Source organism: Galleria mellonella, unplaced genomic scaffold, assembly GCF_026898425.1.
Source record: "Galleria mellonella isolate WM207_F2 unplaced genomic scaffold, CSIRO_AGI_GalMel_v1 utg173, whole genome shotgun sequence".
Lineage (NCBI taxonomy): Eukaryota > Metazoa > Arthropoda > Insecta > Lepidoptera > Pyralidae > Galleria > Galleria mellonella.
The window spans coordinates 3390250-3400079 of record NW_026442016.1 but is presented as its reverse complement, the minus strand read 5'-3'; positions in this window follow the sequence as shown (position 1 = coordinate 3400079).

Genomic DNA, 9830 nt, shown 5'->3' with positions numbered 1-9830 from the left:
AACTGATAGATAATAAAATAATTGTAAAAAATACTTTATAAAAAATACACCTACGTACCTTTACATAAACTTCTGTGTAATGAACTTTAAGCTCTATGATCAGACTCGATTAACATCGTCAACTAACTTATAGTAAAGCATTCTATTATAATTTCTCTAACCCCATCATCGGATCTGCACATCGACATTAAAACATTAGAGATCTATCTGGCTTACTTTGCAAAATCTCAACACAGATGTTAGAAAATTGACAAAAAAACAATAAAAAAAAGTTTAAATCATAAAGAACAGACGACCGGATATACGAGCAAATGAATGCTTTTAAATTAATGCAATTTTTTTATTAACTCATTTAATTAAAAAATAAATTAAATTATTATAATAATACTGAGAAAACTTTAACAATTTAATATGTTTTATATCAGAGCATTTAATATGTATTTATTCTCATGAGGTTGTTTCTAGTCTCTACTATCTTAGAAAATCCCCTTTTCCAACAATCTGTATAAATATTTATAAGCAAAGCTATTGTTAAATTTGCACAATAAAACTATAATAGATACGGAATAGAATAAAAACATGCCATACTTTTGTTTGATTTTAATAAGGCAACTAAGCGGTTCGATATAGAAGAATTTTAACAAGCTCTTTGTTAGAGAACTCTAATCGCCTACGTCGATGGCCTGACCGTGATATGTTTGTCATCGTTATGCATATGTGTGATTAGGTAGATTTATATAAAACGAACATTATTTTATATTATTTACAATAGCAAACAAGCTGTTTTTGCACTTATAGACAACAATTACTGCCTACAAAACCACTAACACTAAATATATAATAATATACAACGAACCTTCCAAAGCAATGGCTTGGTTTAGATTGCTACTTCTGCATGAAGACAAAGTAATATGTATACTAAATTCGCAGGGCTGGTTTTCAATATAACACAGTAATACCTATACCGGCGAAGTACATAAATCACTTACATAATTAATAAATATTGTTACGACACTACATCAGGTACTACTACATTAAGTTAGTAAATCTAGAAGTGAGTATTTCTTTTGTACATTAAATTTGGCATACACATTTTATTGTATATAAAGAAATATAATCATGAATTTATTAAAAAAACACTTGTACTATGTCCACAAAAAAGGTGTAAATAATATATACCTAACCGATTTCGCAATTTAGTATATTCTCAAAGATTAGTTTTATAGTAGTTTTTTTTTTCCCAAGAAATCGATTGGAAGATGGCTGAAAATTAACTTGAATTTAATCTTTTTTTTTTTATACAACTTAGAATCTTCTTTACAAGAGTCCAAATTGATAGAATTTCTATTAATAAAAAATAGTTAACTTGACTAAAGGACAGTCAGCTGATGTCGAATAATTAGTAGATCATCATATGAATATGTACAGGTATATATGTATTAATATATAAATACTATATTAATATGTATGTTAGTTTTATGAATGTTAGTATGTATGTAATTACCATATACTAAAATATAAATATTTTTTTTTTTAAATCGCCATCGAATGTCTCCACACATTGCTGCATTAAGTCCGCCTTTTGCACCACATTTTATTGGTTAATAAAGTATAAATAAATAAAATAATATAGTACAAATAAAAAAATAACTAATTGATTGAATATTTCTATTTAGTGTCTGTGGAGTACAGGTCACATATATTATTTATAGCTATATTATTATTTACCAAATTCGAAATTGACACGCATATCTATTGTTTCCTTTTGGCTAGTCTTCTAAGTTCCTTTGACTATTATATACATATTTCCAATTTCCATTCCTGGTTTCCTTTGTCGCCCACAGTGTCTAGTAATTTCATTTAGAGTATTTCTGTGAAAATATTAATAAAACTTGCTTACGTTTTCATTATGTTTTATTGAAACAGAATATACTTTTGCCACTTTTAATTCCGGTCAGTCAATATATCGAGTAATACGTATATTTGACTTACTTACATGGTTCTATATACCTAATTAAATCCCTGTATTTCAAATTCTGAATTCAATTTTAATCAAAAACATAATATTCTTATACAACACCTAAATGTTTTATGGATCAATCATTTGAAGTAATTTCACGGATATTATACGTGCACACAAAATAAAACGCAAGGAGTTTGAATCAAATAAAGTAAAATGTTAAATTAAGTACAGTCTGAATATACATTGATACTATCTTTATATTATAATATGTTTTTTTAATTAAATTAATGTATGATGACATCAGTATCTGTCTATAAATATAGACAATATAGGGCTGCAGCGTCCCTCTTAAAACATCTCTTCGTTTCATTCGGTCATCATTCGGTTGCCAACCCGCTTGCCAAGCATGGTAACTACTAGTTACCCCCCCCCCCCCAAGGGGGAGGCCAATGTTCAGCAGTGGAAAGTTAAGGGCTAATGTGATGATGATGATAATTATTATATTCGAAAAAAACTTTCTTCAATAAATTTTATTAACACTATAATCTAAGAGTGACATCTAAATTAGTACGGGATCATATTAAAAGGATACTCTAATAGAACTAAATAGAAAAAAAAATGAAAATAACAGCAGTTCAATGTTATGAAAAACATTTTCTGAATACTACAAAGCAACAAATCACTAAATCAAAGAAAATAAAAGTTACTTTTAAATTCAACAAAACATTTAATTTTGAAAAAGACATAATTAAAGGTTTATTACAATTAAATGATTATTAGATTATATTATTGCCAAATTAGCACTTGGTTATGACACACAGAATATAAATACCAACACTGATTTAATATATTTTAATGTAATACAAAAAAGGAAGAAATGTTACAATCAATTCCACATGATAAATGTGTAAGTACCAAAATTTTAACACATTTGTCAGATGGAATTGTTAAAAAAATAAAGAAAAGTTTTATATCATTTTTCATTATCAAAAACTCTCGACGACAAAAAACATACTTTAAATTTATAGTGATGTAAAAGTTAATTGACTCAGACTCCACAAAGGTTTCTTTATAAATTCGAGAGAGACAGGTTGGCGGGACTTTGTCACGGCTCTCCGAGAGAGGATTTTAGAGGCGTCGAAATAAAAATGAAAACAACATGCGGGGCAGACGACACCTGCAGACATTGTAAGTCTTCTTTGCGGTTGTAACCTCCCCCTCAACCCTCACTTCATACCCGCCAGCACTGCCTGTGAGCCGTATAGTAACGATATTATATATTGGAAATTATGAATAGCTATTAAAAGGCGAATTCGTTTCTATATGACAAAAGTTATTATAATTATGTTGAAAATATTAATTCATTTAATAAATAAATTGTTAACTTGTCTAAAAACTGCTTAAATTGCTATTAATTTACTTTTTCTTAATTATATGTGTAATGCTATCTAAATTTCTCTATTAACATCATTTTTTTTAAACTGCTAATAAAATATGAATACCTTTTTGCGTTAAAAATTCTAGTAACAGAAATTATACTGTAAAACTTTTTTATCTATTTCTTAAAAATAAAAACGTTTAAAATAATATAAGAATTTATTCCATAGAGACGTACTTTATATTAATGTACTAAACTAGAACTTAGAACCGTCTTCTTTAGGAAAATAAATTAGAATCAGAACCAATACTAATCGATAGTATTATAACATTACAGACCGCCATCCTGATCGAGTTCATCCGTAGTCGACTACGACTCCTGTTACATTCGACAAAGAACGTTCGTCGGCAGCTATACGATATTATCGAAAAAAGCCGAAATTACGAAACTAATTCACAGAATTTCAGTGAAGTAGCAGGCAAAAAACAATACTTATCAGATTACATGAGAATATAATTTAACATTTTGCTTCATAAAAAGTGAACTCAGACATGACATAATTAATATGAGACCAAAACAGGAGTAAACCTAATAGATTGTAAAAACTATTAAAATCAGTTCACATTTGGCAAGAATATTACGTATACTATAGACAACTATATGAACAGATCGCCTCTACTCTTTTTTGAATATTTGAACCAGTAGTAATATAAAACTATTATCATCATCATCATCATATCAGCCATTATATGTCCAATGACTACATTGGCTTCCCCGTAAACTGTCATTAGGAACGGGGTCATTCCTTATGGCAATTTACTATTTGGGTATGTTGCACAGTAATTGTCATATCTGGCAGATAAGTTAGCAACCGCACTTTGATTTTTAGTGATGTTTTAAGAGGAACGCTACTGACCATCTCTCGACCATTAAAAAATTTTAAAAATATTATTTTAACTTTTTTTATTCAAACGAAACTTACACTAGCTATCATCGCATGCCTACTCTGACATACGAATAAGTACTATGCTTTCTTTAAAACGTAACCATTTGAAGATTTATAGCATTAAACTAGTAGAACATAAAAGAAATTCCTAGTGATTCCTTTACAGTTGTAAACAGAAAGTTAGACTTGTCTCTTAATAGAAACCTAAAACTTTTTAGACAAACTAGCGAAGAGTTAACCTATTATTACTAATTCCAAAAAGGAAGTGATTCTCAAAACAGCTATATTTTTGTCTATGTTATGAGATCTCCGTCAATTGTGAAATATATTTTGTCATTATGGATTGGTAGTTAGGTTTTTTCTAATTGTATAATTGTTGGTTAGTGTTCATTGACGCTTATCTGTGAGAGCTGTATACACCTTTAATTGATGTGCTCATATGGCCTTAAGCTTGGTAGTGAAGAGTAAGATGTTTTTGTTCAAATTTAGATTTAAGCATTTTTGAATAGTAGTTTTTCTCTTTTACTTGCTAACAACATTGTATATTGTCTGCTTAATTATTGTGAGCATATTGTTGGTGTGTCTTTTATAAATAAATAAATAAATAAAATTATTTTATAATCGAAAATAAATGATTGAAGAAACATATTAAATATAAATAACTTTATAGCGGAGAAGGAATTCAATGATATCAATCTTATTCAAAAGGCATTTTTATAATTCATGAGTATCAATTCATCACTCTTTCAATTTAATTTAATAGTTTGAAGGTTAGTAATAATGATTTTGAGAGAAATCTTCCAATAAATTAACCATATAATTGGTCCATATGAAAAATATGGGTAATAACACTTTGACTTTCGGTTGCAGCAGAGCTCATCATTTAACTGCAAGTGTAGAACTTTCATATTTCTTTTCTTAATTATTTCGAATTACCTGCCACTGTGCGGCGTTGAAAAATATTCATAAGAGGCTCATATTGAGTGACTTGTCCTAATTTGATATGTCGAGTTTTTTTTATTTCTTTTTTTATTTTTTGAGTCATCACTTTTGCATTTATCTCCATCTGTCCAACAGAAATGTATGAATGTACCAAATTATGCAAATTTCTCCGTCACCTACGAGCAAGTTTCTGTTTTACTGGTTCCATACAATTCGAAAGAATTTTCCAAACTGTAAGCGTCTTTAATTTTCATTGTATAATTTCTCGATATTTTTACACCTTCTCAATGATAATAACCGTAATTTGAGTCACTTATTTTACATTTATTATTGAAAATCCGTTAACATGTTGAGAGCCTATAATTTGTTGTTCGTATCCTAAAAAGAAAATAATTACTTCGACTTAACAATATGTTTGCTTGATTGAAGCTCAAGCAACGGGTTCCATTTATTTATGTATATTTATTACTAGCTCTGTCTGAGACTTCAACGACACTGTTTTTATGCGATTATTTGATACTAATTTCATTTAGAGGATTCTTTTCCTAAACATTACTTTTTCAATTAAGAAAACGTCTACTATTTTCTACGCAGCATATTTAATGGACAGAATGGATGTATCCCGTGTTTTATTCAACCAATATTAACAAGATATAGAAAAATAATGTATATAACATTATTTTTTAAATTTTTCTTTTACCGGTTAAGTGATGACTTAAAAAACATATAAATATCAATTCTAACAATTAGAGCGATTTTTCGTAATTTTCCTTACAAATTTTTATCAAAAAATTCTATGCACAGACATTTGTTTTTATTTTTAACGGACCCAATTTTATTATAATTTACATTATGTACACTGTAATTTAATTAAAGTGACAAGTATAGCAGGAAGAAAAAATGTAATTGAATAAAAAAATATTTAATCACATCGAGTTGCGTTAATACGTGCGGCGACTTTTGATTTGACGTCAATGATTTGTCTTTGATGTAGGTATATATGTATGTAATAAATATTTTGATATCATTTTGTTTCATACATCACGTTTGAATATTGTACCTTGTATTGAATATTACCTGTTGTATCGATACTCCGCTTCTCTTTAAGTAATAATGACGTTTGACAATCCATATATAACCCTGTAGTAAGATATGTTCATACATTATTAATTCTTAGCAATTACAAACATAAGGAATTTAATTTACTGGTATGATAATACGCCTAAACATGAAGTTTCGGAATCTATCGCGTATTTAAATAATAAAAACATATCAATAAAAACATTGAAACAAAGAATTTAAGGGATCTCTTTTATTTTTTATCTATTAAGTACTAATTATTTCTAAATATTTTATGAGTATTGATTTACTTTTTTCATTGTTTATTTACAAAGAGTAAGTGAATAGATTAACCTGGGTACATGTGTAGATACTTAAATATTGAGAATGTCTTTTTTAATATAACAATTATACTTTTTATTAAATCGCAACAATATTATATATTTTTAGGATAAAGCTATAAAGATAAACTGAAAATAATATATATACAAAACAAAAATTTTATTGTCTTAGTACTTTTGACAGTCATCAATCTAAAAAGATAAACTATTATTTTTTTATTTATATTCAAAAGTAATACAACCTGATATTTTTTTTTTATAAATTATTGTTTATCATAGTATATAAATAAGTCAAACTGATATTAATTGATTGTATTGTAATAATTGATTATTTATGTTCTGATACCCTACTAGACAAACATATGGTAGCGCTTCTAAGCCTAAAACGTTTTTATACGACTTAAAAAGAGAAAGAAATTCTCAACTCACCTATATATTTTTTTACATATATTTGACATAATATCATCGAATATTCTGATACATACCAATTTAGATACCGTTTTAATAGTTGTGTTCCTGAAGATCCAATTTAGAACCTGGTGTATGATATATCTTGAGAAATTATCTGGAGCAGTGGTTTATTTTATTGATTTTTAATATAATCTACATTTACAGAATCGCGAGCAAAAGTTAATAGTAAATATAAATTTAAATGAATATTTTGATTGTATCTTTTTCAGTTTTTGTTATAGAATTTCTCTCATTCATGTCATAATTTTTGCATGCACATTTTGGCTTCTATTTTCGTATCTACCTCTATTTTAAAAAAATATCGACAAGTAGATAAAGAATATTGAATGTTTTTCCTTAAACCAATATTACTTTTGAATGAACCTAAATTACTTACTTATTAAAAAATCATAGTGTATACAATATTTTTTATTACATTTGAGACGATTTAATTATTCTACATAAGCCGACTACCGTGTACGTATGTCCATTAGCAAAATTAAAAACAAGTTTATCAAGGAAACAGAGTTTTAAAACTTAATTACCTATATAATGAAGACAAATAGCCATACGAACTTGAGCTTATCGACATGTAAAAATCTCATACAGTTTTGTTTTATTACGTCTGTGCGTAAGTGCTCAATTAATTAACTATCACGTGCTTTATAATTAAATTATTTATCACAAATGTCATTTGTATTCAGAACGAAACATAGCCATCGTTTATTCAACCTATTAATAATTTAGGTTTTCCATGTAAAACATCGTCTTACTAATGATCCCAAATTTTTTACAACAGAGGGCAAACGAGCATGCGACTCACCTGATAGTAAGTGAGTACTACCACCCATGATCACCCATAACACCAACGGCATTGCAACTGTGCTGCCGGCCAAAATGGTATTTAAAAACTGTTGTATCCTGGATAAAAGATTGTAAATTGCAACATTAAACAATTTATAATATTACTACCAGTTGATATAATTTATCAATTATTACTCAAGATTCCGTCACACCCATTGATATTGTAGGTATTAGGAAATAAGAAAAAATCAGGTATAAACGTGTTTTATGATAAAAATATTGTTGTTCGTACCGACACAGATAATATAATACTATACTAGTGTACCGATATCAGAAGATTACGATTATTTGATATAAGTTTTAAACTATTAATACAGAGCATAATTATTAGACAATATCTAATATAATTTTGAGGTCTAAGAGTACATTTAAACATATAGGCCTCCACTCATTGGTAGATTTCGATGCAGCTGTTTTGCTGCTCCGAGAAAAAATAAATATTGCCCATTATAATGGATGACAGTGTTAACTCGCAGTGAATTAATTTTCTTGGAAATCAGATTAGCGCCTTTCTAAATCGGGCCTTCTTTTATCCTCCTATGGCGAATGACAGACAAATGTGAAAAACCTAGACTACCTTCATCAATTACACTGTTTACTATCTGAGGGAGGATTTAATAGGGTAACCTGGAATAGTTATGAAAGTGGATGAAGCGAGATGTAAGGATAGTGTTACTCGGTTCTCTCTGCATACCCCGTAAGGGATTTGACACAATGATAGATTATAATATTTTTCTCAATACGGCTGGTAAGTTTCGCCTCTTACTACAGATACTGTTTATCAGCGGTAACATTATGCTGCGCGCGTGCGCACTGCAACGCCATAAATACACCGGCGCCGGCGCAACCGACGCTATCAACAGACACGCCCTCTAGCGGACTGCACCGCAACAGTGCCAGCACTGACTTGTAAAGAGAAATAGCGTTTATGAAGCATTCTATTGTAGTACAACTTGACTATTGATGTATCAATTTGATTAACAAAAACATGCATATAAATACGCCACACGGGCGAAGATAAATATCCATTCTTACAAGTATTGTGTATGTTTGTCACTATCATTCTATTTTTTGTTTTATATTATATTGTTATAAATAAAAAGTTTATTTTAAATTTATTATTATTCATATACGAAATTTAATTCTATATCATTGTCACTCCGTGACTGCAAATCAAACTTATGGAACTGTACTTCGTGATTTATTAATTTACATAAAAAAGATAAAGATTTCTGTATAAATGTTATATATACAGAATATATATAATAAAAATAATCATCATAACATTAAGTATGCTTCTCATTGATAAACGATAAATTCTGATAAAATGTTTTGCTTTAGTTTACGACGCAACAGAATCGATACCAATATTGTTTAAACGAACCTTAATAAAACTCATTATTAAGAATAAAGGAACCTGACAGAACAAAGCGATCGAATCACATGTCGATCGTTCAATGCAATCGATTTCAAACTGAAGCCACTGATTTAGTACCAATATGCTGGTCTTGTTGCGACAAAACGTGCGTTCACACATTGTGACTTGACAGATTTATTTTCTTGTCACATCTTAAAATGTTATATCTTTGTATTCGCAGATATCTTAATCTACTTTTCTGTAACGTAACAATATACTTATTCTTATTTTTATACTACTTTGATCGCAAACTAGCATACGGCCCATCTGATGGTTAACGAAGTTACCGTAGACTAGCTGTCCAAATTAAAAGTAGCCTATATCCTTCTCCACCCCGTGTAGAAGTGTATACCAAATTTCATAGTGAATGATTAAGGCGCTATGAGATAACAAACAAGTTCACATTTATAATATTAGCAAGGATAATTTAATATGTTATTTTTGTGTAGTTTTTTTTATGCAACTTAGAA